We start from the raw sequence: 16,001 nt of genomic DNA, 5'->3' as shown, positions 1-16,001 counted from the left end.
GGGCGGAAGTTGACAAAATGTGACACGAGGTAGCGAAAAACTGCAGAACATTCTGCGAACCATTGTACAGCATGTCCCAAAAAACCAGACAGTAAACAAAGTGTCCCTAAAAACCTTTTTAAGGGAATTTACAGCAAATACGCGACAGGCACTGCAAGGCATGGTACTGGTAGGGTAGGCTCCGAAATGTCTGCTGATAGCAACTCTGTCTCTGATCCTTCATCTGTCAGTGCCATGTCTGGTACAGGAGCAGAGGCTGTGGCATCAATGGCATCATGAACTATCTGAAATATGACAGCAAAATATTAACCTTGTCTTTGTCATAACAGCAATCCCATGCCTTCATATTCATGATTATAAACACCGAGTATTTATGAGGTCTACACAAGATTTCGGAATATGTAGCGGCATTAGATCAAAAACTCAAATCTGACCAGGCATTCCAACGTTTCTGCTGGCTACCCACTCACAACTTACTCATTTTCTTTCTCTTTTTTGTTGAGAGACTTCCCTTGGTCAAATCTGTCTCATACCCAGATGATGATGTGGGCACAGCACCTGGTTTTAGTCTTTTCCTAGTGTGCCTATAAGATAAAGAATAAGTTCAATGGATCGATCAGGAATTAAAAGTCCTTTTAATGGAACGATCGGGGAATAGGTGACATGACAGATGACATAGCAAATGAAGGACTTCAGTTTGCATACCGGTACATAGGGGGGCCTCCATGCACAGTCATACAATATCATCATGATGAATTGTTAGGCCTATCACCATCACTTCTGACTCCGTAATCGCCTATTTTTATCAATGTTATCATTCGAATTCAGTACGAATAATCCATCATGATTGTCTCCGACAGAGACCATAGAATATAACACAAATATAAGATTTTTTCATTCATAAAACTCAGAAAAAACCGTGTCGGACGCCAGCCCAAAAATTGTCCTTGTTCGATTCACTTCCGTGTTTACCATGTTTACAGTTTGCAAGTGAATGGGAAGATAGTTTGAAAATTATGCACCAGAAAGGGGTAATTAATACTAATGACGCTTAACTCACCTATCTCTAGGTCCATTCATATGTAGGTAAAGTGGGCGCTCGAACATGTCCTGTTCAAAGTGCAAGGAGCACAACAGTTTTCCCCTCGTCCCGATTGACGACCTGTCAAGTGACGGCTCGAGCGTCCCGACAAATTGCACCCATCTCGCTCTGGTTTTGGCGTCTTCCAGGAAACTGTGGAGCGATATGTCCTTCTCCAGGCTACGACCTCTTCTACATTTCGTCAACAGGCATTTTTTGACCATTATCACGCCGAAAAATGGAGAAAATGATGCGTGAACAAACTGGTTTCTTCGCGGTCGGCACTCCAAGATCGTGGAAGTAAGGAAGGTGGTCGCAATGACGTCACGATTGTTACAAATATGGGGGACGATTCCAAATATGGTAGTGACCCGGGAATAGTTTCGCTTTCAGAGAGGCTGGGCTTTTTTCGGGATAAACTAATCGAAAAACATAACTCAGAGATGTTTCGTTTTTGCAGTTTTATTTCACTTGACATTCTTAAACAGGATTTTGACACTAAAAAAAAAAATTTTGACATTAAATCTACTGCTTTAAAAGAACACAACCAATTGAACATTGTCTAATCCATCTTAAGTCCTGCCATCCTGGTTAGAATCATCGCTAGCATTGCCCCTCTTTCCTTCGCCTCCATCTCCACTCGCACTTTTCTTTCTTCCCTCTCTAGATCAAACTGTTGCTTCTTCAGTTCCAGCTCTTCCCTCCTCAGGTCAAGCTCGGAAGACTTCATGTCTACGAAATCAGCCAAAGTTTGTGTCTTCTTCTTCGCCTTTTTGGTAGGGGTAGAATCTTCTGCAATTGGTTAAAAATTTTAAAAATGTGTAACGAATCTATGGAAAATACTGAATTCAATGACTGTGCCCGGGGCCATCGTGCTCACCTTTCAGATGATATTGGGTGTTTTAAAACTTAACCCTCTGGTCTGTGGTAGTTTAATTGGAAACTCATAAATTTATGACGTACCAGTACTGAAGTAAGCATAAAGAAAGCACAATCATTCATACATGGTACCATTTTTTGTATTTTGTGTTTATTTTTTTTATAGTTTATATTTATCGAGAATTTAATACAAGGACATTCTTTATCAACCGATGCTATACATTGCCAATGATTGTAAAAAAATTACCTTTTTTTGCCATGCCCTCCATGGCCCGCTTCCTGATGACCTCGCCCTGCTTGATCAAGTCCTTGCCATCATCATCAGAACCCTTTGGCGCTGACTCGGCGGCCTTCCTCCTTCAGCTGAATTATCTTTGTCAAGAGCACCTCCCTCTCAGTGTATTGCTCTTCGGTACCAGATCTGAATGAAAATTGTATTGTCCATAACAGAAGATGATAGAATGACGAGTCCTAGTCGTCAGCCGGGGCAGCATAACTCACGGGATCAGATACAATTAACAATTTCGACTCTTCGTTCAAATAAACTTGTATTATTCAGCAGTAGAAGGGTTAAACTGGAAAGACACATATTACAAACATGTCTTAGCAAAATGCAAAAGATTCTATCAAATTATCCACATGTGGAAGTAAGTACATGTAATCTCAAAAGAACAAAACACACTGCACAGTGGTGCCCCTATGTGGAGCAGTCAGAAACATAAAGCACATGGCCCACATCCTTGGGAAATTTGCACATGCTCTGTAGCCTGTTTCCACAAAAATTCCACTTGAAATGATTATAGGTAACTGACACACACACATGGTTCATTTATGGCACTTCTTCGTGATTAAATCAACGCTCTACTTTGAAATGGGCAAGTTGTGGCCAAATCTATCAAACAGTGATATTGGCATTGCCACATTCAGCAAGATTCTTTACCAAAACTGAAGTGATTCACAACTCTAAACCATATTCATTTTCTTCTTAAGTCACATAACGTTGATCCCCCTAATGTCCATTGACATACTGCTCCTCCTTTGAGAGAAATACCAGCATTTTAGCAGCTTTTCTTCGAAGAAAACACCAGATTCATTTCCATGTATTCGTTGTGGTTGTCGTTACCATAAACATCATGAACCGTTTCCAAGCTAGCCGGAACCCTGACTGAGTTACTGTCTTCAAGACCACGACATTGCGGCCCCAACAATCACAAGAATTCCAATCACGAATTCTTTAGATTGTTCCTCAACAAATGAGTGGCCTTAACTAACCACATATAGTCCATATCCAGGCACATGTACATGTAGTCCACAAATTGCGAATGTCTTATCTATCTCGCGATTTACTCGGCAGAGTCCAATGATCTGTAGCAGAACACGATCACAACCAAAACAGTCCAAAGCACTTGGCTTGTAAACTAGTACATGTAACGATTGTCCTCGCAAACGAAAGAATCAGATTGTAGTATCCTACAAGCGCAAAAAATTATAATGCGAAACACCTAAATATGATGTCCATACCAAAACCGGTATAAAGTTCATGCTCGTAAATGATTCAACCCTGTAGGCAACCACTAGGCAGTGACCAAGGTAGTAATATCTTCCCCAACTGACGAAAATGGAGTCAGCGTACACCAAACCATGAGGAAATCCCAATAACCAGCGGGTTACCAACAAGATTAAACCAGATCCTAATAATGTCTGATCTACCAGTAGTACTGCACACAACTGGTCACTATTCACAAGTAGTCAGTTAGTTAGTATCTTCCAGCAAACAGAGTTTAGCGATTGGACGGTGGTATTCTCCTGAAGACGTCTTCACCATCGCAGAACGTACACATTCGTCCTTCCCCTTGAAGACCTTTGTGACTCTTCCTAATGGCCATCTGTTCCTGGGTGCATCGTCATCCACTATCAGCACCAAGTTCCCGGCATCCAAATTGCGTCGACCTTTCCTCCATTCCTGTCTTTCCTGGAGGCTGGCAACATACTCCTGCAGCCACCTAGTCCAAGGAGTCGGTTGCCAGCTACTGCCCTTAGGTGGTGTTTGGTTGATTTAACCAACCGTTCCCATATGCCTGACGTCCTGCATGAGCCATTTCTCGATGGCAGTGCCAAACTATGATTGACGATACATGATCTTTCTTAGGTAGGATGATAGGGTGCTTTTTCCTGAAATGTTAATGTAGGTGCTCGCTCCAGACGTCCTCCTACCCGGATTACTCCATTTACTAATGTTGGTCGGACGGCTGCCATTTTACTCAAAGTGTTGACCTCATTCCCTGCTTTCAGGTCGGCTATTTCCTTTGCAAAGTGTTTGGCCTGTACCATCCTTGCAATGGATTCTGTAGCTTGATTTAGATCTTCGAGGGTCAGTTTGCCAGTCTTTACAGGTTCTCTTTTTGTCTTGGTCTTGGCTATAATCCACTGGCAAAAACGGGTCAGCCATGCCACCTTTCTTCAGAGTTCTCCATCAGGCCAGCCCTCCTCTGGCCCCCAAAGAAAACTTGGCCCTTCCCACCATCGCTGCTGCCTTGCCAGTCTCTCGGGACTAAGCCCTCGTGATGCGTCATCTGCTGGTTTCATGACACCTGGACAATGCCGCCACTGCCCGGGTTCTGTGGCCTCACGTAGCTCCGCGACTCGGTTGGCTACGTATGTGTGAAACCTCCTTGTTTCATTCCTAATTAACTGAAGGGCTGTTTGAGAGTCGCTTCAAAAGAAGACTCGGCTGACTTTGCAATCCAACTCATCCTTGATCGACAGATATGTCCTCACGACAACGTGGCTGCTCTCAACTCCGGGCGAGGGATAGTGGTAGGCTTGAGTGGTGCACAGCGGGATCGAGCAAACAGGAATGAACATCAGACAGTGCCACTAAAGAACTGGAATCTCAGGTATGCACAAACACCATACCCATTTTCTGATGCGTCTGCAAAGACGTGTAGGGTCAAGTCTTGGACATCCTCTTCAACATCTGGAGTGTGACATCTTGGTACTTCTGTATCAGACAGTGCATACAACTCAGCCCTCAATCTTTCCCAACGCTGCAACTCGGCCTCTGGTACTGGTTCATCCCAATCTATCTTCTGCTTCCATAGGTCCTGGATTATTCTTTTAGCTTCAAGAACAATCAGGCAGACGAATCCAATTGGATCGTAGAGTGAACTGACGATGGACAAAATTCCCCGTTTGGTTAACGGCCTCTCTGGTTTCAGTACTCTGAATCGAAAAACATCTTTCTCTATGTCCCAAAGGATACCCAAAGCCCTCTCCACTGGCAAGTCATCTAAGTCCAGATTCAAGGTAGGGCTCTTTCTCTCACTCTCTGGTAATGCCACTAATACCTCCCTCTTGTTGCTCATCCGACCTGTTATCCTGAAGCCGCCACGACTGGTCAGCTCGGTCACCTGCTTTATTATGCTTATGGCCTGCAAGATGCTGTCAACAGATTTCTAGAGGTCATCTATATAGGTATCGTGCTGCACGGCTAGGACTGCTTCTGGGCTAAAATCCTCCTTGTTGTCCTCAGCTGTACGTTGCAGTGCAAAGAGGCAACAGCTTGGCGAGTCTTTAGCTCCGAAAATATGGCGTAACATCTGATATTGAGCAGGTTCCTTCGTCTGGTCTCCTCCTTCCTACCATAGGTACCTAAGTGCATCTGTATCTGCTGATGTAACTGCAACCTAAAGAAACGTTCCTTCAATGTCACCAACTATTGCCACTTTTCCTGACCGAAATCGGAGCAGCACTCCCAAAAGGCTGTTTGCTAGATCTGGATCTTGTGCTAATTGGCTGTTCAAGGACACTCCTTTATAAGAGGCAGCCGCGTCGAATACAACCCTCACTTTGTTTGGGTTTTGCCGGTGCATCACGGCATGGTGGGGTAGGAACCAGGTTTTGTTCCCATGACTCGTAGCTACTTCTTCCTCCGTTAGACGCCTGGCATATCCTTTTACCTAAAGTTTTTCCATGAATGCAACATACTTCTTGTGGTATTCTGGATTCTTTGAAAGCTTTCTTTGCAAAGACTGTAAGCTTGATTCTGCCATGGCTTTATTGTTTGGCATCCATGCGTTGCTGTTCTTCCAAAGCATCCCAATTTCGTACCGCCCCTCAACCAAACGTGTGGTCTCATCCATTTTCTGTAAGTAGTGTTTATCCTCAATTGACATGCCTTTCTGTACTCTGGACTCCCCAGCCTCTTCAATGGATAAAAACTGTTCAATCTGACGATCTAAACTGGTGTTCCCATATTTGACAAAATTGACGTTGGCTTTCAGTCTCGTCGCCTTTTCCCCTATTGGTCCAAGAATTTACCATCCTAGGATAGTGCGTATGCCATAGGGCTCACCTTGCCTTCCCATTCGGATTTCTTCATGTATCTGAACCTCCGGAACATTAGCCCCAATCAACAGCATGATTTCATCAAATTGTACTTCAGGAATGTTTATATCCTCAAGGTGTGACCATTTTCTCAAGTCTCTTGGCCTGACAGATGAAATATTAAGTTTCTGGACTACTTTCACATCCTTGATGAGAATCTGCCGCCTCTCTTCAGCTACTGGTTCAACTTTGAGGTTTGCCTTCCCAACCTTTACTTCCCCAGGCATAGTGCAGATTGCTAATGACTCCCATCCATGTACTGTGAATTCAACTTCTCTACTAGCTTACTCGACACGAATGATTCTTCACTGCCCGTATCAAGTAAAGCATATGTGTCCACAAATTTGCCAACTTTGTTGCGGAATCTAACAGGTAGGGCCTGCAGGGCAACACTAAAGCACTGGACCGTTTTTCGTGCTTCCATCAAGAGTGGTCGTCCCTGTGTAGGTAGTGCCTACATGGTTTGCACTGGCCTTGGGTTTTGACTGTGTTTGGGAGCCGGTTTCCTCCTTAGTTTTAGTTTCCTTTTCCCTGTGTAGCAGCTGATGATGCTTACCACCACATGTTCTGCAGCCAGGCTCTGACCTACATTCAGCCATAAAATGTTTCCCTTTCAAGCAATTGAAACAATAGCCTCTACCCCGTACATAGCCGATCCTCTGTCTTGGACACTGGGACTTGAAAACACTCCATGTTGCTTTCCTTGGTCTCTGTTTTACCATTTTGCTCGGTCCTTGCCTTGATTCTTTGCTCCCCAATCCTTTGTTTGGTCTCTTTTTGATGATTCTCCTATATTACCGAAAACTGGGTCACTTATGGCATCGGCTGCCCTCTCTATGAACTGAATGATGTCCTCCAATGTAGGTTTCCCACCAGAAGTTCTGATCCGCTTGGCTTTATCCCTCCATTTTGCTTGCAATGGAATGGACAGCTTACTAACCATTGTGCTCAAACTAGTCATATTCATTTCATCCAAGGCTCCTAACGAGTTGAAAGTTTCTTAGAGCATCCTTGACCTGTCAGCATAGTCAACCAGTCCTTGTTTATTGCCATTCCCAATTGTTGGTCATTCTGTAAGTCCGTCAACACATGCCTTAGCTATGACATGTGGTTGACCAAAACACTGCTTGAGTACTGCTAAGGCTTTTGCTAGGCCTCCAGAGACTCTCTATTATCCAGATTTCTTTACCTTACCGTCAAGAAACTGTAAAAGTCTGGACATCTTCTGTGCCTCAGGCAGCGCCTGGCTCTCAACCATCTCGTGGAATCGTGAGCTGAAACGATGATACTCACAGGGGTCCCCGGAAAACTTTATAACATCCAATGGCGGTACAGTAGACTTCAGAGCAATCTGATCCATACTGCAGGCAAGTTTGTTGAACACATCGCTGGCTTGACTGATATGCCTGTTTGGAGTAGCAATAAACTGTGGGGTCCCATAAAGGTTCATTCTTGGAATAGAGTTTGTTATTTGAGGATCCATAAATGATTGGCCTGGTGTATTATTGTAAGGTGAGAATATCTGAAGTGAAGGAGACAAGAATGTCAAATGTGTTGTTAAATGAATCGACGTTGTTAATAAAATCTCCGCAGCATAATCTCTAATCTACATGCATACAATAGTCATAAATCAATGTATCAGATTACATGAAGTGAAGTGGTATAAAGACATGTACGTCTTAGTGATCATTACGGATCTCTAAATATGAACAATCTATGTAATGGTTAATCGGAACCATACAAATTACGAGCTAGCTAAAAGCTAGTTTCGTGCACAATATGACATTTCATGAAAGTTAAATAAGCCACCGGACTTTGTTAACCGGTCAATCAAGTCAAAAGAATAACCAAACATTCAATGCATGAACAGTAATGAGTTGTGAAATAAATGATCAGAAATTGTAAAGAAAGTTTTCTTACCTGAAGTGAAGAAGACAAGAATGTAAAATGTGTTGTTAAATGAATCGACATTTTTAATAAAATCTCTGCAACATAATCTGGCGATTCTGGCCACGCCGAGCTGTTTTAAGCTGGCTTGGATTATGCCCGGAGCCAATCAAAACGTCTGAACCACATGCGACATCTTGTTCCCGTGACTTCACCGACCAATCAACGTCGTCCACCTTAGACGGTTGGAAAAGGCCCTTTTTGCGACGGACGCTGTTGCGCCCGTACATGAAATTAATAACATGTGATTAAATTGATATTGCTAATTCAAGAACGTGACATTTGGCTAATTAAAAGTTGAGCAACGTCATGGTCAAGCTGTGTCCGAGCAGGTTGAATTTGATTAAATGATTTTGACAATAAGAGTTGATTGCTTCTCGCCGATATGGTCCCATTAGTCAAAACTCACACCAAGGGACGAAAAGCCTATGTCAGTTTGATATCAGACAGGAATAGATGTTCACGTTCGGACGCGTTGGCGACCATTGTCCAGACGAACATTGTAGATTGATAAATGTGATTAATTTACCCTAAAATATTTATCAGGATTTTATGAGAAAACTGGTAGAAATTGTACAAAAATAGGTTGTCAAAAGTTCTAAAATAGGCTACATAATAGTATTATGATAGTTCATCTGCTGTTCTTCAGCTTTTCTAGTGTAATCTAGTGTTGTATGTGACGAATAGTCGGTCTGGCCAATATGGCTGCATGGCGGAGCCATTTCCTCCATATAACAAGCCTAGCAGCATGTGACCTAGGACTGAACTCTGCAACACTTGGATTTACTACTGACTCGGATCGCGCGTGATGATTCATTGGCTGTCTATCAGCCATACTGTGATTCATGGCTGCGGACATCTTTACACCAGTCTCAGGTGTCCTAGCTGGAACTTCTCCACATTCCTTTGACTTTACAATCTCAACCCTTTCACGAGGTTGTATAGCCTTTGCCTCTACACATTCTGAAACACATTTCTGTTTCCTGTCGATATCAGTTTCTGGGGCTGAAACATTCTTGTTGACCTCAGCTTCAGGGAGTGAAACATTCTTAGTGACCTCTGCTTCTAGGAATGAAACATCTTCACACCTTGGCTGGACATCCACTATATTCCTACCATTGCCTACCATCCTTGTTGGTTCATCACCTGATGTGACAGTTTTGCCTTGAATATTAGTATTAGCCACCCAATCGTCCACCTGGTCACCTTTTGCCCTTTCAGTACCTACATCTGGTATCAGTCTCCACGCATTCCCAGTTTCTTAAAAAAACCTCCATTTAATTGAAGCCAGCTCGGCGTCATTCTCCACTGTTTCAATGCCTGTTACATCTATAAATTGGACATGAAGTCAGACGTAGAATAATCGGCATGTTTATTAGAACTCCATCTTTACAGTAACCACGCCACCTGGCGTTACAGTACAGGACTACAATGAGACACTTAAAGTGATAGTACACACAATATTGTAACATCCCCTTTCCTTTAGTTTGGAACAAACTATAATCAAGTTTCATGTTAGAGTAACACAATATTCAGACTCTAAGCATATTATCCCAAATAGCTTTACCTAGTATGAACTGTAGTAATGTAGGTCTTAACTGCTGACCAAAACTCAATACCTGTCTCCTTTCAATTTAACCAAGTGAGGGGAGGCAGCAATTTAAATTCTGCTGGTATTTTGCACATAAACTACCCAGAAACAAGTTACACATAGAGTATACACCTACACATGAAATTGAAATACAGAATAAGCAACACCAAATTATTTTGGAACAGATAATGAATCACGAAAAATGCAGATATTTTAACTCAGTACAAAATGCAAAATATTGTCTCATTTGCGCAATAAACTCCTGTCTTTCAGTCACTTTCCAAAACATACATCAAATCAAAATACCCTTTAGAGCTTTGTCTTTACAGTCGTACACACAATCTAGGACACATATTCACTGATCTTATTAACAATCGAGTCAGTCAAGAAATCCTTGAACCTTTCTGGCATTTTACCCTTGGTTGTACGACTGGATCGTCTCAACTCAGTTTGGTGATTGCTAACCCTTGGTGATCTAGGGCCAGGGGTTGATACAAGTTCAGGTACAGGAATGCTGGGCAAACTAACATCTCCAGGATCAACATTTTCACTTTCCAACTGCACTTGGGGCCTAGGAATAGGAGGGGCTTCCATGGTCTTTCTCAAATCTACCCTATTTCTACTGAATTAAGTTTTTGAAATTGAAATTGAAATTGAATTTGCTAACCTCAGTAGACACCTCGTAGGACCTGGTTCCACATTGTTTCTCAACTACACCCTTTTTTGGCTCACCGTTAGGGGAGTCTTTGTCCGTCTACGTCCGTCTCTGTCCGTCGTCGTCCGTATCCTGTGTGGCACGTTTCTTAACCGCTTGACCCAGAAAGTTCATACTTGGTGTGTGGGTACCCCTAGGCAAGACCTTCCTCCAGAATGAAAATCAGCGCAATTTGACTGCTGGTCTGCCATATAGGGGGCGCTCTTTGAAAACCTATTTTTGTCATTTTGAAGCTTATGGTTAAAGCTGGAGCGATGAAAATTTTATGGTGGGTGTATCTAATAAAGGTACATCACATATCACACGGGTTTTTGATTTGACCTTCATTTCAAGGTCACAGAGGTCGAACTCTAAAACTTCTTTGATCATGGCACGTTTTTTTGCTATTGGTCATAGACTCTCCAAATTTGATATGTAGACACCTATTGGGCATCTCTACATGTTGACACAGATTTAGGTCAGTGTGACCTACTATTCAGGTATAAGTAGGTCAAGGTTAAAAAGCCCATTTTTTTATTCCAGCAGATTGAAGTTTGAAATGAAGTTTTAGAGGTCGGCCTGATATAGAGGTTTCGATATTAAATAGATTAATTTCTTTTCATATCACTAGGTGGCGGTATTGTGCAAAAATGTCAGTTGGCACATTGCCAGCAGTTTTGAATTTCGCGGTTCGAGGCAATCTGTCGGGGTATCCCAGATGCACAGTGTTGTACTGCGCCACTAGATCTGCATACTACAAGTATGGAAGACAGCCATTTTATGAATTTGAAGCGAGACGAAGAAGGAATTAAATCACCTTGAATAAATGCTAAAACTTAATCATCCGCTTTTCGGATGAGGTCGTATGTGTTGATTACATTCTTGTGATTGGTTTGAGATGATTAGTTTGTCCTCATTGCCAGTTGTTTTAGAAAATTTTGACTGTGATTGGAAGGTAAAATGAGAAACTTGTCACATTGTTCTTCGGCTTGGAATGGGGATAGTCAATGCAGAGCCAGTTGGTACAAGCTGCCTTGCGAATCGGGGTGGCGTAATAATACTGTGAAAGAACAATAAAATGATGAATTGTAGCAGTGTGTGTCAGAAATTATGTGATTTCCATTGCATTTGACGATCCCAAAGTTTCGAGAGTATGGCAAAATGGCCGCTGCCGTCATTGGAGATTAGCATCAAGCCGGAACCTTTCGTTACAATGTGGGCTTTTAAACACAAGTTAATGGTTTATAATCACCCAGACGCTATTCATTAGGTAAACCTCTACTAAAAACACTTGCTTTAATTTTTGTAAACATGTCACGAGTGCTTAAAAAGAACCATTTTTGTGATTGTTTTTCGTCGCTGTAGAAATGTACACAGTCAGAGTCAGTCAGTGTGTCAACACAACAACGGTGTTAGTATACACATGAATCCATGATACACGGAGCTGAGACACGAATGTAAACATTTGCCTGTTGGGTCGGAAGGAGTTCACCGTTACCGATCACTGCCCCAAGAAAGGTCATCTGAGCTGGTTGACTAAAGTAGATGATGATAATGATGAAAATGTAGCACTGCTGCAGCTGTCATCAGTGCTTTTATAGTTAGGCCTAAGTAGTATAGTCGGATTCATAAGTAAATGTCACTGACTGCCCTTTTGGGTCGCTGTGCAAAAACTATTGGGCCGATTTCTTCAAAGTTTGGTTTTTCTTGAATCTAATTTCGGGACCCAACACAATTTCCAGGTTAGAGATTTGCAAATTATAAAGAAAAAAATTGGCCATTTTTGGGGAATCTGGAGGGCCCGATTTTTTTTTATGGATAGTTCTAAATGAAACTTGGCAGCTTTAAAGATACACACGAAAAAAAATTAACCTGAACATTTCAGCAAAATGCATCCAGAAATAAGCAGTACAGAGGAGAAAATGTCAAAATCAATACACTACGTCAATGTACACCAATACATACAAAAAATTTTTTCGTAACCATGGTTACTGAAATATGAAAATCCTCTTGGGTCCCGAAATTATATTCAAGAAAAACCAAACTTTGAAGAAATCGGCCCAGTAGTTTTTGCGCAGCGGCCCAAAAGGGCAGTGACATTTACTTATGAATCCGACTATAGGGCTGTCTTGTAACTATGTTATTGTCTCAAAAATGAATACAAACTGCTACCTAGTTACTCAGTACATCATATTCTGTACTGTGCATTCCTTGCTTCAATTGTTCTTGTATCATATTTTTCAACATTTCTCTCTAATCGCAAGCCGAGGATAAGGCCCCATAAAAAAAAGTTAGTTTATCATCCTTTTTTCTGAAGAAAGTGATGAGGGAGGGCGGTTTTTATTTTTTATTTTTTATTTTTTCAGAACAGAAACGGGTATTTAAATGAAAGCAACATGAACAATTGAACATGAAATTGATGCTATAAATTTATGCTTAACTACACCCTGGTGCCTCTTTCATTGTCCTACAGGCCTGACGTCATTCTCACACCGATTGTGCCACTTGAAAACTCAGAATAAATGTCACTCATTGTGGCTTGAGGCGGGACAGATGTTCCGTACCACGCCTTCAAAATACGTGCTTTATGCACAATCTGTAACACGACAAACGGCATTCTGGCAGCTAGTATCAAAAAGTGGAAGATTTAGTTCAACGAGGCGCCATGAGAGGCGCGCTATACATTTAGCGCCGGGAGAGCACGTGTTCTGAAAAAGGCGCGAATTTGGCAATTGAAGACAAAATCTTTCAACAAATTCCTCTGATCCTCCTTGAAAAGTATTGTAAAACAGCATTGACTATCTAAAATCACTGTGATATTGTTTGTTACGCTGAAAACTCTGATGTGTCAATGGTGTTTGGCATATTTGATGAGTGTAGCGTTTTTCGCGCCAAATCAATCCTCGTCCGTTCGGCATGCCGCCGGCCGTCATCTACGCTGGGGCGAGTTTCCTCATATAAAAGTGAATAACAGTTGATTAAAATGAACCAAAGTAGACATGTCTGGTATCATTGGAAAGAGAATTTCATCAGAAATGCAACTGAATAGATAGTGAATCAATTCTTACCTGCTGAAAGCCTAATTTAGCGATTGAAATTGAAAATTAAAAAATAAAAATTTTTTTGATGCGGGTCAAAAAAGTGATGCGGGCGGGGATGATAAACTGACATTTTTTTTTATGGGGCCTAAATACTCCTTTCAAGATAGCGTAATCACACGCAATTCCACAGGTACATCCCATTCATTTGAAATTTCGGCCAATGACAGCAGGTTTTACAAAATGTAAATGCGCTGTTTATTTTCAATAGTCACTGAATAGCTAAGACACATGTAAACCCGTCTTAATTGGCCAGAAAACATCTCTCAGCTTCTCCCACAAATAACGATTCACTTATTCCAACGTCAGTAACATGTGCACGCCGAAAACAATACGACTAACTCCATTTTTTTAAGACAAACCACACCATCCCACAACTATTGCATGATTAACCCCTAACAATGACAAGTTCTTCCTCATACTTTCCCTTTCATATCGACAGGTGAGCACAATGGCCCTGGCCATTTCATTTTTCCAACTTTTGTCACCTTTGTTATAGGGCTAATGCGAATCCATCACCCTCATTCAGAGGCTTCAAATCTCTGGCACTCTTATTATAGTATTTTGCCTGTCTTTCCTGACCAACTTTCATTTTCTCTTTCTCTTCTGCTGGTTGAACATGTCTAGGTTTCAATAATTCTGAAGTCATTGGGAGAAGAGTCCTGGCTCTTCTATTAAATAACCTCTGGGCAGGACTGGTGTTCAGGCCCTGGGTTGGTGTATTACGAGCATCAAGGACTGCAAGATACTGGTCTATACCAGATTTGTTTGCTCTACGGAGTGTTTTCTTGGCCTCTTTTACGGCCGCTTAAACCTTCCCATTGCTTCTACTGTGTCCAGGACTGATCAAAACTTGTTCAAAATCCCATTTCAGAGCAAATTGTCTGAACTCTTGTGAATCAAATTGACCAGCATTGCCACTTACACACTGTTGGGGACAACTATACCTGGCAAAATGTGCCTTCATTTTCTGGATTACACTGGTACTTGATGTGCTTCTCAACCTGTCTATCTCCCAAAAATTACTATAATAATCCACCGTAATCAAGTAATCTTTTCCTTCTAACTTAAATAAATTGACTCCAACACGTTTCCAAGGGGAACTGGCTAGCTCATGCGACGTCAAGGTTTCCCTTGGTTGGCCTGTTTCGTATTCTCGACAGATTACACATGCCATGATGTACTCTTTTAGCTCACTTGTCATACTAACCAAATAGAGACATTCTCTCGCACGTCACAGACAAGATTCAACACCACGGTGTGAGGTATGGACTAGTTTTTTCATTAGACTTTTCATCTTCTCTGGGACAATTACGCGTTCCCCTCTGAAGAGCAAACCATCTTGGACAGAGATTTCATCACGCACATGGAAAAATGGAACTACACCAGGAGGCAAATCCTCCTTTCTGTCTGGCCACCCTTCTAGCACACCCTGCTGTTTCCGGCAGGTTTTACTTCGGAATTGTTCCACATTCGGAGCGATGTACCACATTTAATCAGTCCTCTGTTGGCGACACACTTTCGAGGGATAATATTGACCGCTGCACCACATTCAACTTGAAATTTGACGAGTTTACTATCAACTAGGAACTCTGCAAAAATCTGCTTTGCAACACTGTCACCAACGGCCGAAACACTGCCAATTACCTCTGAGTCATCTGACTCAGCCTCGTCATGTAGTGAGTGTATCTTGCCCTTGATCTTGCCATGGCGAGCACGACCATGGCTGGCAGATTTCTTGGATTTGTTACTACAACATTTTTCGAAATGGTAAGAGCCACCACATAAATTGCACGTTTTCCCCCACGCAGGGCACCTATCACGGTCCCCGACGTGGCGATGGCCACAAAATTTACATGCAATTTCTTTGGGCTTGGCCAAATTCTAAAGGACAGGATTCAAGAAGATCAAAGGGTGGCGCTGACTACTGCGACTAGGCGCAACATGGTTAACCTCTGCCTTGTCGGCAATACCACCCAGACTCTTCAGCTGAGTGGCCGAAGATTCCATGCTACGACAGATATCGATACACTTTTTCAGAGTAAGCTTGCGCTCTTGAAGTAGGCGTTTACGAGTATGAGTATCTCGGACTCCCAAACACTATACGATCTCGTAATAATGTGTCCTTAAGACACTCACAGAAATTACACGCCTGCGCCAGCGTGCACAGCGACATTACGTAGCTCTCGATTGATTCCGAGGATTCCTGATTTCTGCTATTGAAATTGAAGCGTTCGTATGTCTCGTTCGTTTCGCCAATGAAATGTTCATCGAACTTTTTCTCAATAACCGCCAAATCCTTCTTCTCTTCATCCAACATAAACT

The sequence above is a fragment of the Lineus longissimus genome, chromosome 13 (assembly GCF_910592395.1).
Source record: "Lineus longissimus chromosome 13, tnLinLong1.2, whole genome shotgun sequence".
In the NCBI taxonomy this organism is placed as follows: Eukaryota; Metazoa; Nemertea; class Pilidiophora; order Heteronemertea; family Lineidae; genus Lineus; species Lineus longissimus.
Note: the sequence above shows the minus strand (reverse complement) of the source record.